The sequence below is a fragment of the Gymnogyps californianus genome, chromosome 4 (assembly GCF_018139145.2).
Source record: "Gymnogyps californianus isolate 813 chromosome 4, ASM1813914v2, whole genome shotgun sequence".
Taxonomy (NCBI): Eukaryota; Metazoa; Chordata; class Aves; order Accipitriformes; family Cathartidae; genus Gymnogyps; species Gymnogyps californianus.
This window is the reverse complement of record NC_059474.1, coordinates 33,774,061-33,786,251: the sequence shown is the minus strand read 5'-3', so window position 1 is coordinate 33,786,251 and position 12,191 is coordinate 33,774,061. Positions and strand designations below refer to the sequence as shown.

At 41.1% G+C, this 12,191-nt stretch overlaps 1 protein-coding gene across 1 annotated transcript in view; it reads right to left on the bottom strand.

Moving 5' to 3' along the window:
* Positions 1 to 9,435: 9,435 nt before the first annotated feature.
* The window catches only part of ZDHHC2 (zinc finger DHHC-type palmitoyltransferase 2), a 33,079-nt gene continuing 30,323 nt past the window's right edge, over positions 9,436 to 12,191 (bottom strand). The window contains exon 13 of the mRNA XM_050896315.1: positions 9,436 to 9,665. The gene's annotated coding sequence lies outside the window, so the exon portion shown is untranslated. The remainder of the gene's footprint in view (positions 9,666 to 12,191) is intronic.

Genomic DNA, 12,191 nt, shown 5'->3' with positions numbered 1-12,191 from the left:
AGGCCTCTGCTCTTCCCAATCCATTTAAAATACATTGTTGTTTGAGTAGGTTTGTCAGAAGAAGAGTGTATTGGGTTTGCGTGGCAAGGTTTTGGTAGTGGGGGGGCTACAGGGGTGGCTTCTGTGAGAAGCTGCTAGAGGCTTCCCCTATGTCCGATAGAGTTAATGCCAGCGGGTTCCAAGACAGACCCGCTGCTGGCCAAGGCCGAGCCCATCAGCAACAGTGGTAGCGCCCCTGGGATAACGTATTTAAGAAAGGGAAAAGACGTTACAGAGGAGCAGCGGTTGCAGCCAGAGAGAGCGGAGTGAGAATATGTGAGAGAAACAACTCTGCAGACACCAAGGTCAGGGAAGAAGGAGGGGGAGGAGGTGCTCCAGGCACCGGAGCAGAGAGAGATTCCCCTGCAGCCTACGGTGAAGACCATGGTGAGGCAGGCTGTCCCCCTGCAGCCCATGGAGGTCCACGGTGGAGCAGATATCCACCTGCAGCCTGTGGAGGACCCCACGCCGGAGCAGGTGGATGCCCAAAGGATGCTGTGACCCCGTGGGAAGCCCGTGCTGGAGCAGGCTCCTGGCAGGACCTGCGGACCCGTGGCCCGTGGAGAGAGGAGTCCACGCTGAAGCAGGTTTGCTGGCAGGACTTGTGACCCCGTGGGGGACCCACACTGGAGCAGTCTGTTCCTGAAGGACTGCACCCATGGATGGGACCCATGCTGGAGCAGTTTGTGAAGAACTGTAGCCCGTGGGAAGGACTCACGTTGGAGAAGTTCATGGAGGACTGTCTCCCGTGGGAGGGACCCCACGCTGGAGCAGGGGAAGAGTGTGAGTCCTCCTCCCCCTGAGGAGGAAGGAGCGGCAGAAACAATGTGTGATGAACTGACCCAAACCCCCATTCCCCATCCCCCTGCGCTGCTCGGAGGGGGAGGAGGTAGAGAAAAATCAGGAGTAATGTTAAGCCTGGGAAGAAGGGAGGGGTGGGGGGAAGGTGTTTTAAGATTTGGTTTTATTTCTCATTATCCTGCTCTAATTTGACTAGCAATAAATTAAACTAATTTTTCCCTAAGTCGAGTCTGTTTTGCCCGTGACGGTAATTGGTGAGTGATCTCCCTGTCCTTATCTCGACCCACGAGCCTTTCATTTTATTTTTTTCTCCCCTGTCCAGTTGAGGAGGGGAGTGATAGAGCGGCTTTGGTGGGCACCTGGCATCCAGCCAGGGTCAACCTGCCACAAAATGCAATATCAAAAACTGTTATATTTGATCTTTCTTTTTTTATTCACTTGTATTTTTGGCTTCTGGAGTCAGATGAGTGTTCCAGGAACATTATGTTCTCTGTCACTTCTTTTTTTTTTTTTTTTTTTTTTTTTTTTTTTTAGCATTTAATCCCTTTGCTCATTGAAACTAGGCAAGAAGGATCTTTGAGATGGAAGAAAACAGGTCTGGAACATATTCAGAGTATTTGATGCTTTTTCCTGTATGAATTTGGGGATGACCTGTAACCTCTGACATCCAAGAACTTTCTCTAATCATATCTGACAGTTAGTCCAAGCTCAAGAATGGTTCATTCCCTCACACAGGAAATCAAACGGAAGTAGCAGGAAGCCTGCATCAATGAACAAGGAGCTTCTGACTAAACTCAAACATAGAAAGCAAGTGTACAAAAAGTGGAAGCAGGGACAGGTGACATGCTTAAGTGTGATGGGGGGTTAAGAAAGCCAAAGTCTGCCTGGAGTTGACTCTGGTGAGGGACAAGAAAACCTTCTACAGGGACATCAGGAACAAAGAAAGATTAGAGAAAATGTGAGACCACTGCTGAATGGGGGCAGGAGACCTGGTGACAAAGGACGTGGAAAAGGCCAAGGTACTCAATGCCGCCTTTGCTTTGGTTTTTACGCTTAAGACTTGCCTTCAGGAATCCCAGGTCCCTGAGATGCCTAGGAAAGTCTGGAACAAGGAAGACTTATCCATGGTGCAGGAGGATCAGGTTAGGGACATATAAACAAATTGGACATAAAGAAGTTCAGAGGACCTGATAGGATGCACCCACAAGTGCTGAGGGAGCCGACTGATGTCATTGTGAGGCTGGTCTTATTAGCTTTGAAAGGTCATGGTGATAAGGCTAGTTTCCTGAGGAGTGGAGGAGAACGGATGTCACTCCTACCTTCAAAGAAGGGCAAGGAGGATGCAGGGAACTGCAGGCTGGTCAACCTCACCTCGATCCCCGGGAAGGTGATGGAGCAGATAATCCTAGAATCCATTTCCAAACACAGAATGGATAAGAAGGTGATTGGAATTAGTCAGCCTGGATTTATGAAGGGGAAATAATTTCTGACCAGCTTGCTGTATTTTACCCTTCTTTGAGCAGGTATATTGGACTAGATGATCACCACAGGTCCCTTCCGATGCTAACTCTTCTATGATACTAGAGCACACTTACGCAGACTGCACTGGATCCTTGTGTCTGAAATAGATGAGGCATGAGTATGGGTGTTCTGCACGCGCAAGGTACATATGCTTATTGGTCACCCAGAGGACAGTCCACACAGTGAAGACTGAGTGGTTACTTCATGTTGTATAGCATGGACTGGAAGACGTAACTCGTGCAGACAGCCTGTTTTGTTTAAGGTCCATGCTTTGCCTCCTCATGTAGGCTTTTGCTTTTGTGATGTGTTTTGCTGAAAGAACAGAGATGTGGTTGGTTCCACTTTCAGGTAATGGGGCATGTTAAGCTCTTGAAGCAAAAGGAGACAGTGTGCCTTGGGGAATCAGTTACTGTTCATCTGGTTTTCTTTCATTTAAAATTACCGTATCAAAGATAATTCCACTAGTAGTGTTTGAAATGTGGGAGCCTAAACAATTGCAGAGAGCAAACAGTGGGTCTGAGTAACGTCTTAATAGGATGATTAGTCACAGTGGGAGAAGCTGGTTGATAACATGTATGTTCAGCTGTACATAAATCCAGTTTAGAATTATTTCTGCTGGGTTACAAGTTGTGTTTCTGTTACTGGCACAGCACTGATGGTATTCATTTTCATGCTTAAACACTGCCTTAAGTAGCAGGGTGTACTTCAGAACCAAAGTTACAGAATCAAACCTGTCTTTTGAGGCGTCCTTGTCATAGAAACTCACATGGCAGATAGTATAATTTTATAGTATTTTCATTTAATAGTTCAAAGTAAAATTTCTTAGCTTGTAAGTGTTGGTGCTTAAGAAATCTTGCATTTAATCGCGTTGGCTGAATGTTCTTGAGTGGTAGTACTTGTTCAGCTCTGTAAAACTTTTGTGTAATCCTTCTTTTGCAGTCACTTAGAAAAATAGGTGAAGGGCTAACTAAATCAGCTGGCAAAGGGAGTGTGTTAGTCCAATACTCTCTGACCAGGTTCTTTAGATATTCCACGTGAGGAGGGCTTAATGCTTTAGGACCGAACTTACTTAGTTGAAGGTATTTGTTGTTATGTGGGATTTTGATTTAGAAAAGTGATACAGCAATATGCTGAAATCACAACACAAACACAATCTACCAGTTGTATATACAGTATATATATGAACATCATTCCCTTTACCGATCTCTATAGCATGCTCACCATCACTGTGCTGGGTGATCCCAGTTGCCAGGAAGGAACCCATGGCTTGAGGCCAGCTCAAGCCCGTTGCTTTCCTCAGGAGTGGATTTTGCTGGGTGTTCAATTTCTATGCTCTATGTTGGGCTGAGCCACATACACACATCCCCATGCTGGTGTGGCTGGCTCAGGCAGATAATACTGTCTATTGATTATTTTAGGGAAAGCCATTTACATAACCAGTTGACCCACTCAACTGATACAGCTGTTTTGTTTACAGCAAAGGCCATCTCTGGTCCCCTTGGTGTTGAGATCAGTTCAGCTGCTTTGGTGACTGCTGTGGTCACTTCCTACACTCTTTTCTGAGCTTCATGAGCACGCCATCCTTGCCTGTCTTCTCTGAGCCTTCTTCCATTGAAGGCGTTCACTGACCAGTCGCAGAATGGAAGTGTGGCTTTATAAGGCCAAATGTTGCTGGTTTTATTTATTTTAAGTGTGCTACATACTAATGAATATGCCATTCAAGGAACGAAAAAACCACAAACTTAAGCCCCTGCATCTTCAATTAGGCTTCCCAATGGTATATTGTTTTTGTTTTGCTGACATGTTTTTTTTGGTTGTTTTTTTTTTCCCATTTCTCAAGTGTCACTCTTACTTGAGAACATGTGTTTCTGTGTCCTCTGTTTTAAACTCCCAATTGGTTTCTCAACCTTGAATTAACTTAATAACTCATCTAAACTATTTGAGTGCACTGAAAGGAAGAAATTGGTTCTGTAGTGAATCAGTTTTTAGAACTTCCCTGGAAGTTTAGTATTCACATGATGTTAATGGATTTAGGATGGCATGGGTTCATTGCAGTTTATTAACTTGTAAAATAATTATTCTACAAAGTGAATTTTTAAATAGACTTCTTGATATTTTTATTCAACAACACTTAGTCAGTGATGGCAAAGAAAGCCAAAAGCCTCCAGTAGAACTGTTGGTATTTGTTTGACTGCCACAAATTGTTTGTAGAGTTTGAACAAAATCTCACAAATAATAAAACTCGATTTTTACAGAGTGTAAAACACATCTGTTGTCTCAGCACACTTTCCTATTCATACCATGAAGTTTCATTTTCTGGTATATCTGAACTTTAGTGTACCTTGGTTGGTTTATAGGAGATTGTTTTGGTGTTTTCTTCCCTCTTGCCTGACTACGTATGGTAGAGAAAAGAGGAGGAATCTCTTGCATTATTTTAGCAGTCTTGGGTTGGGAATGAAATGTGCTCATTGATGCCAACTGTGAAGATCTGATTTTTGCAGAGGCTTGTCTCATCCTTTTTCTGCCAGCACAGATGAGATTTTTTCTTTTTTTCCCTGCCTCTGCTGAAGTGGGAGGATTGTCTTGCCCGAGTGCGCTCTTCCCTGTGCTCATGAGACACTTGCCTCAATTAACTGTGTTGGATAATGTGAGGGAAAGAGATGGAGGGAGGAGAGGGGAAGCCTTCCCTTCTCTGTGCATCCGATAGAAGTTGGCAACAGCTGAACTTTTTGAGCTGGATTACAGAGAACATGCTTTATCTTTTATAGGGTAGCAAATCAGAGCTGTGGTTGCAGTTGGCAGCATCTTTTATTTACCTTTCGTCATATAAGAGCGGAGCTTTGCAAGCTCCCCGTTTTCTTTTGTTCTTGTCCCTCTGCATGCTCTGGAGTGTTTCCACACTATCTACGGTAGTGTTTTATATGAAGGTTAATTGCTAGTGTGCTTATATCACTAAGCTACTGATTTTCTATCTTTTACCTGTTTGAACTACTGGCCAGTTTAATCTCTGATACAATAGAGAAAATAACTGGAAATAGGTTCCTCCTGTTCAGGTGGTAACGCACAGTTTGTATATGTTGTGTATTTTGTCTTTATAACTGGGGCTCCTTCTTGGGTGAACTGAGAATTATTCTGTGTTCAGAAGAAAAAAAGGAAAATGACTTCATAAAATGATGACTGTCACGAAGTGTTGGGTCTGTTCCAGTTATGCCAATCAGTTATACTGTGAGCATGCAGGAGGTGGGAAAGAGGACATGGCTCACAGCACGCTCTTCCAACTGCTGCAATCAAACTGTTGGGCCCATCTGCTTGAGAAGATTACAGTGATCTAGGATGATGCATGTAATCATTGCCCCAAATACTGGAAATTCCACCTTTTTGACCTTCCACAGTATCCAAAGGAGTGCAGCTATGTCTCTGCCAGCATGAAGACATGGAGTGTTGCACCCCTGGAAGACCAAAAAGGATTTGGTTCCCTCTTGACCTGTTTCACAGTGTAGGTGCTTTGTGAGGTGCTGGGGATCCAGCAGTTAAACTGGGGAGAGAAAACTTACCTATAAAAGTCAAGGACTGCTGGTGAAGGGGTGAGGGGGGACATCTACAGCAACTATGTTGTTAATGAAGCCACAGTAGAGATGATGTTCTGCTGTTCAGATACACTGTCAGTAAAACTCAAGGTTGTGTCAATGACTACTACATACATGACTTGCTGAACATGATGCATTTATTTATGTGAGCAATACATTAACAAGTGGCAAAGTTACACACTAAATTTATGTAGAAATATATTCTGCCCCCACTCCAGCACACCAGTAAACTGAATCAGGGCAAGAACTCTTAGTCCAAATAATGATTAGCTACAGCATACCATGCACTAAAAGAAACTTGCTTCCTGCAGCCTTTCCGAAGTCTTGCTTGAAAACCCTGATTTTAAGTACACAGTTAAAAGTAATTAGCAGTGTTTCATTAATTACCTGCCCACAGCTGCAGGCTACTAAAGAACTTTCAATCTGCAACTTAAACTGGACAGTGTTTTTTCTTTCAAGTTAAAGAATGAAAGTGCATAGCAGCAGCTGTGTCTAATTCCTCAGTGGGAGGAGCTCACCAATATCTAGGTGTTCCATTTTCTTAATAAAAGTAGTTCTCTGTGAAGACTTTGAGCATTCCATCACCAGTACATCAACTGACATAGAATATGTGTGGACCACTTCTGGTGCAGACATGTATTGGATTTGTTCTAACCTACAACTTAAGGAAGCTTCTTATGCATGTGGGGGGCTATGATTCATATGACTGTTTACATATATACAAAATAAATTTAACTCTGTTGTCATTAGGGACTCAGGCCCATCTGAGGAGTCTGTAGAACTCATCCAACTTCCACTGAAGCTTGAAATGCAGTCATACGGCTAGACAAATATTGGGGTATTATTTTCTTTTTAGCAAAAAAGTAGATTAGTAACTGTACAGTAGGTAAAAAGCAGTCTTTAAAAAAAATACAGAAATTACACAAAAGGCTGTAGTAAAGTGCCTAGCAAGAATATAAGGAACAGGAGAATCAGTCTAAGTGGACAAACAACATTGTGTCCTTGCTTCCCTTACCTCTTCACAAATTCTCCCGCGTGCATTGTAACAGCATCAATGCTCAATGGCAGTATGTCAAAAAGATCATTTTCTCTTTGCTATATAAAGTATTAGACAGCTTAAAGCCAAGAATATAGTAGTATCAGAAATTATACTTTGGAGCATGATTAGCTCACCTTTGTCCATACTCTATACAGTGAGAACTGCCAGGAACCCTCAAAACCCTGCTGACAGTGCTCTCATGGAGGCACAGCTCATACCCATCCTGGGAGCAGGTGTAGCTACAGCCCTCTGGCTCAGATCTGATGCACATTTACCTCTAAGCTACCATCATTTCTCTTTCCCCTTCTCCTCCCTTCATCAGCATATGTTTCCCACGCCTCCATCAGTTTTCTGCTAGAGGGACAGCCTCTGGCTATGTCAAAGCTGCAGATTATTTAGGGCTGTTGTGCTTTCTACGTGTGACTTCTGAGACATGGAGAAGCCAGGCATTTCTTGATCCCTTATCCCCGTCCTTTCTCTGCATTGATCCCCAGCCTTACTGAGAGCTCTCAGAGCCCTGGACATAGTCAGGAGGCTCACATCTGTATTCGAGAGATCCATTTCCATTATGAGTTTTGCTGGGGAAGAAATCTGTACTTTGTCTTTACATAAAAATATGGAGCAAGTTACACTGAAGCTGAATTTCATCTTTTTACTCAGTATTTTCAAAAGCATGCTCCATGACAAACCACCCTGTGACTAACTACGTAAAAAACAAGACTATACACATAGAGAACCTGAAGTGTTAAAAAATATATTTTCCCTCTCCCCCTTATCCCTTGACAAATTAGCCTTTAAACAAACACTAATACGAGGTAAGCTGATAGAACAACACTGAATAAATAGCCGTGAAAAACTTTTGGTTGCTAGATGTCTGCAGGCATCATGTAAACTGTATGCTACCTTCATGCTAGTTTAAAAAAGGTGTTCTACATCAACGGATCCACACTCTGGCACTTCTGGCAAGAAACAGGTGTTTTCAGGCTGGTAAAATTTTGAGATTAAAAGAAAAAAAGTAAAATAAATACATTTTCCCGTACTAGAAAAAAAGCCACATTTGTGCTCCAACAGCTATCACTTAAGTTGTAAACCCAGGAAAGACAAATTTTAAAGTTACCTGCCTGTAGAAGAGTTAATGGTAAGGTTTTTGCTTTCAGAAATCTGTCAGTCCTGCTGCCAGTTTTCTAAACGAACAACTGGCATCTTTACACTGTGAACCAACCTGCTAAGTGACTCAGGTTTGATAACAGAAGTACTTTTCTGCTTCAACTGAACTGAGCTTAGTCTGAGAGGTTTTCACTTTTTTTTTTTGGACTAGTCTTTTTATCTAGCCTAGAAAGCCTAACTAAGTTCCTCCTAAAGTTGTTTTCAGAATAACAATTTGCATTTAAATGTAAACACTGATACCATAAATGTAGTGTATACAAAAGGCACAAGACAATTAGATTTGTGTTGCTGAAACTTCCTTGACTTTTAAAGTTGATAATACATCTTTTATTATCTGGCCAGTAAACTCTGATCCTAAGAAAGCTGCTAGCTCCTAACTTAATTGAAGGGGGTTTACGTGCAGCAGCTTGGCTTTTTGGTATTACAATCAAACGTTTGTTGTCCTGTAAATGCAAATATCGCAACTTGTAACAGTAAGTCTCCTTGATTGTACACGATGCTCGTTAAAGTTATGCAGTAAGAAAGGCAGTGTCTTAAACAACAAGTGAAAAAAGAAGTGTGAGACAACGATTGATTAATAAGAAACTAGGATTTTGAAAGACAGTGGCCCTCAGGAACACAGGTTGGTAAAAAGCCTTTTGGATCAAAGTTAAGTGCCAACATTCATTTCCCGAAGGGGTTAATGTCTCCAAATGGGACAATAAAATCCCCATTTCATAGCACTGTCCTGTGCAGCTCCCATCAATATCCCCAGCTGGCCAGCTTCATTTATGTATCGCCCATCTGAACGCAGGCTTTTTATTGCTCCGCTTACCAGTGACCCACTGTAGCACTCAATTAACAAAGGAGTTTTTTCCCCCTCTGCAACGCTTCAAACTATTGGTAGTGCAGATCCGAGGGAAAACAGAGCTTTTGCAATAATGTTTTCCAAAAATGTTCCAAAAATAGTCAAGACACACCACTTGGGTCTCCTTATCTTAAAAAATTGCTTATCAAGCGCTCAAAAGAAAATACAGTCCACCAAGCCACTAAATTATTCGTAATCAACACTGGCTGTTCTCCCAATTCGTAAAGCCAGTAGTGCAAAAATTTGATTTTAAAGTCAGCTACTTACAGCAATTATTTGAATTAACGGGTGAATTTTCAAAACCAAGGCAAGAACACGGACTGATATGTAAGGAGGTCACATTTTTCTTGTGCTGAGTAACGAAGTAAAACCAGCCATTGAATTTTTACAATTGTAAATTCAGACTTTTTTTTTTTTTTTCATTTCCTAATACTCAGAATCATCCTTCACCATTCAAAACCAGTAATTTTAAGTTGAAACATTCTTTATATGGTTCAGAAGTAGTATATTTAGTTTCATGTTTCAAGCAGTGACATGGAGACAGCTAATCATCTGTCAGTTTGTTTTCTGAGCACATCCACACAGGAGCAGACAGGAGCAGCTGGCCAACAAGGCTGACATTTGGAGGAATGCATCCTCCTTCCAACGACAGCTTTTTCTTGAACTGGAACAGAACATTAATCACAAAATACATTATTAGAATTGAAGAATACTTAAAAATTAAGTTATTGCAACAAGTCTCATCAACTCAAAGGGGAAAGTGAACAACAGCTGAATGAAAATCCCACCCTGAAGAGGAACACAGTGAGACTGTTCAGTTATGTTATTAATCCACTTCAGGATGACAGTGATTAAAAACTGACTACGTAGCAAGCAGGCCACCAGTTTATAAAATGAAGTGAGCTATTTTTACAGTACTTCCAGGTACCAACATCATTAAAAAACAATTCTCTACTACATTAGTGTAAATCACATCTGGCACTCTCAGTAATTAGTCCTCTGATTAACTATAAAGGATTACAGGATACAGGATACTGAACGTATTCTTAGTTGGGACAGAAACTCAAATTACTAACATACTGGCAGGGGCTGTGGACTGTATTTTTCATGTCAAAGATTAAATTACTTGGTTTTATTGCTGTGACTTCAGCATCTTTATTATTCTAATCACTCCCTAGGAACAAATATAACTAAAATACTGACAATAAAGTAATGAAGTTAAATGCAAAGTAGTTTAAAAAAATAATGTAAAAATGTTTTTATATAAGGGCTCTTATTTCAGCAACTGTATGTCAGAGATATATATACACACACAGAGTAATCTAGCTTTTTTGTTACATCTCCAGAAAGTCTTAAGTGCCACATAGAAATATCTCAGACAGAGCTAAGGGTACAACCAAACTGGCACTTACACTCATGCCAGAGAAATTATATCAGACCTACTGCCCTTTTGAGATGTGCATGCGTTGCTCTGAGGCAAAACTAACTTCCAGGAGCGCCTTTACATGGCTTTACACTTACTCTCTGGAACATAACCTCCTCTGAAGGTGGTCTCTCTTTAAAAAGCTGCACTTCAAAATGGATGCTCACAAAAAGAAGAAACACCCCCCCCCCAAACAAACAAACCAACGAACCCCCAAAACCCCAGGGGTGGGGTAATCACACTGCAAACACAAATCTAATTGTTACTTTCTCAGACTGGTCTTAAAAAAAAAAAAACCAACCACCAAAAAAGAGCATGAGATGTTTATCAAGCTAAACAGCTCGGGAAAAAAACCCACTTTCAGCATCTTGAGAACAATCACAGACCATGTCTGATATTAAGAATAATCAGAATGACAGAGTTCCAATAAAACATACACACTCTTCAGAGAAAGATTAAAATTTAAAAGTTATTACTTAAATACATAAAGTGTTACAACTTTCTAAAGTAGAACTCCAACCTGACAAAACTAGTTGCAATTAATGATATTTCTGTAACATAATCCAAAAATCTCTTTCTTTAAAGCTTGTCTCCAATGCTTTACTCTTGAGTAGTGATGACATGTAAGACATTAAACTAACTGAAGCTGAGTAATTTATTCTTTTCCAGAAGCTGTTGTTTTGTTGATACAACTGATGGATTAAACAGGACAGAAGCATGGCATTTTACATTTTGAACAGTGGGTTAGAAATGAGATTTTTATTCTATTAAAAAAAACCCTACACAGAGCAGTCAAAATTGCAGATACTGGCTGAGCTTCATTCTTTCGTCTCTAACTCTGTTCATTTGACACCCACATTTTCAACACTTTAACACTTCACACCATCATCAAGTTTGTAGATGTACCTATATCTGGAACCGTCTGTGTCTTCAGTCACCACTTAACACAAAACCAGAATGGGTCTTGACCCAGTAAGGGTCAAGAATTTTTTAGTTTCTCTGATAAATCCAACTGAACCTTTGGGAGCTTTTTGGAACAAGCTACAGGCCATGTGTTGGCATCTGCACACCTACCATTTTTATAATCTGCCTTGACCGTGCGATACCATGCCTGATGGGTCTAGTAACAATCACTGCAGTTCTCTGATGGCTTTCCATGCCTTCCACTTCCTCCAGGAGTGACCGAGAGCAACCTGACAGCCGTGACAGCATGTCCAGGAGTCACGTCACACACAAAGGAAGGACATCCACTTGAGGCACTTTTTCAGGATGACTGAAAGGGTGCTTCCAATAGCAGAGATGGAAATGACCTTGCTGGAACAACTCCTCCGATGTTGTTGGAAAAATCGTAAATTATTTGGTATGCTGAAATTCTTAGGGTTGGAGTCAAATTTTTTATCCAGCTTTAAATATGAAATAGTTGACTTCCGTAAGCTTTGGTAGAGTTAGAAATCTTCAAATACACTTCACTTAAAGTGATCGATTGTGTTCATTCCCCGCAACCCAATTATTAAGGTCTCCTCCTCTTATGTATGTAACAGAATTTACTAGCTGCTTCTCAAACCTGCCTTCTGAGAAGTCTATGTTGCAAGATATCAATGCAAGAAATCAAAAATATCTCAGTTGTTTTTGACAATAGTGACTAAATGCTCAGGAAGTCATATGGGCACCTTTTATCTTCAGTAGGCAGCACTTTTTTATTATTAAATAGGATGCAGCTCAGTACCTGGCATAGAAGAACAAGCTGCTAATAGCTTGTATGTTAAA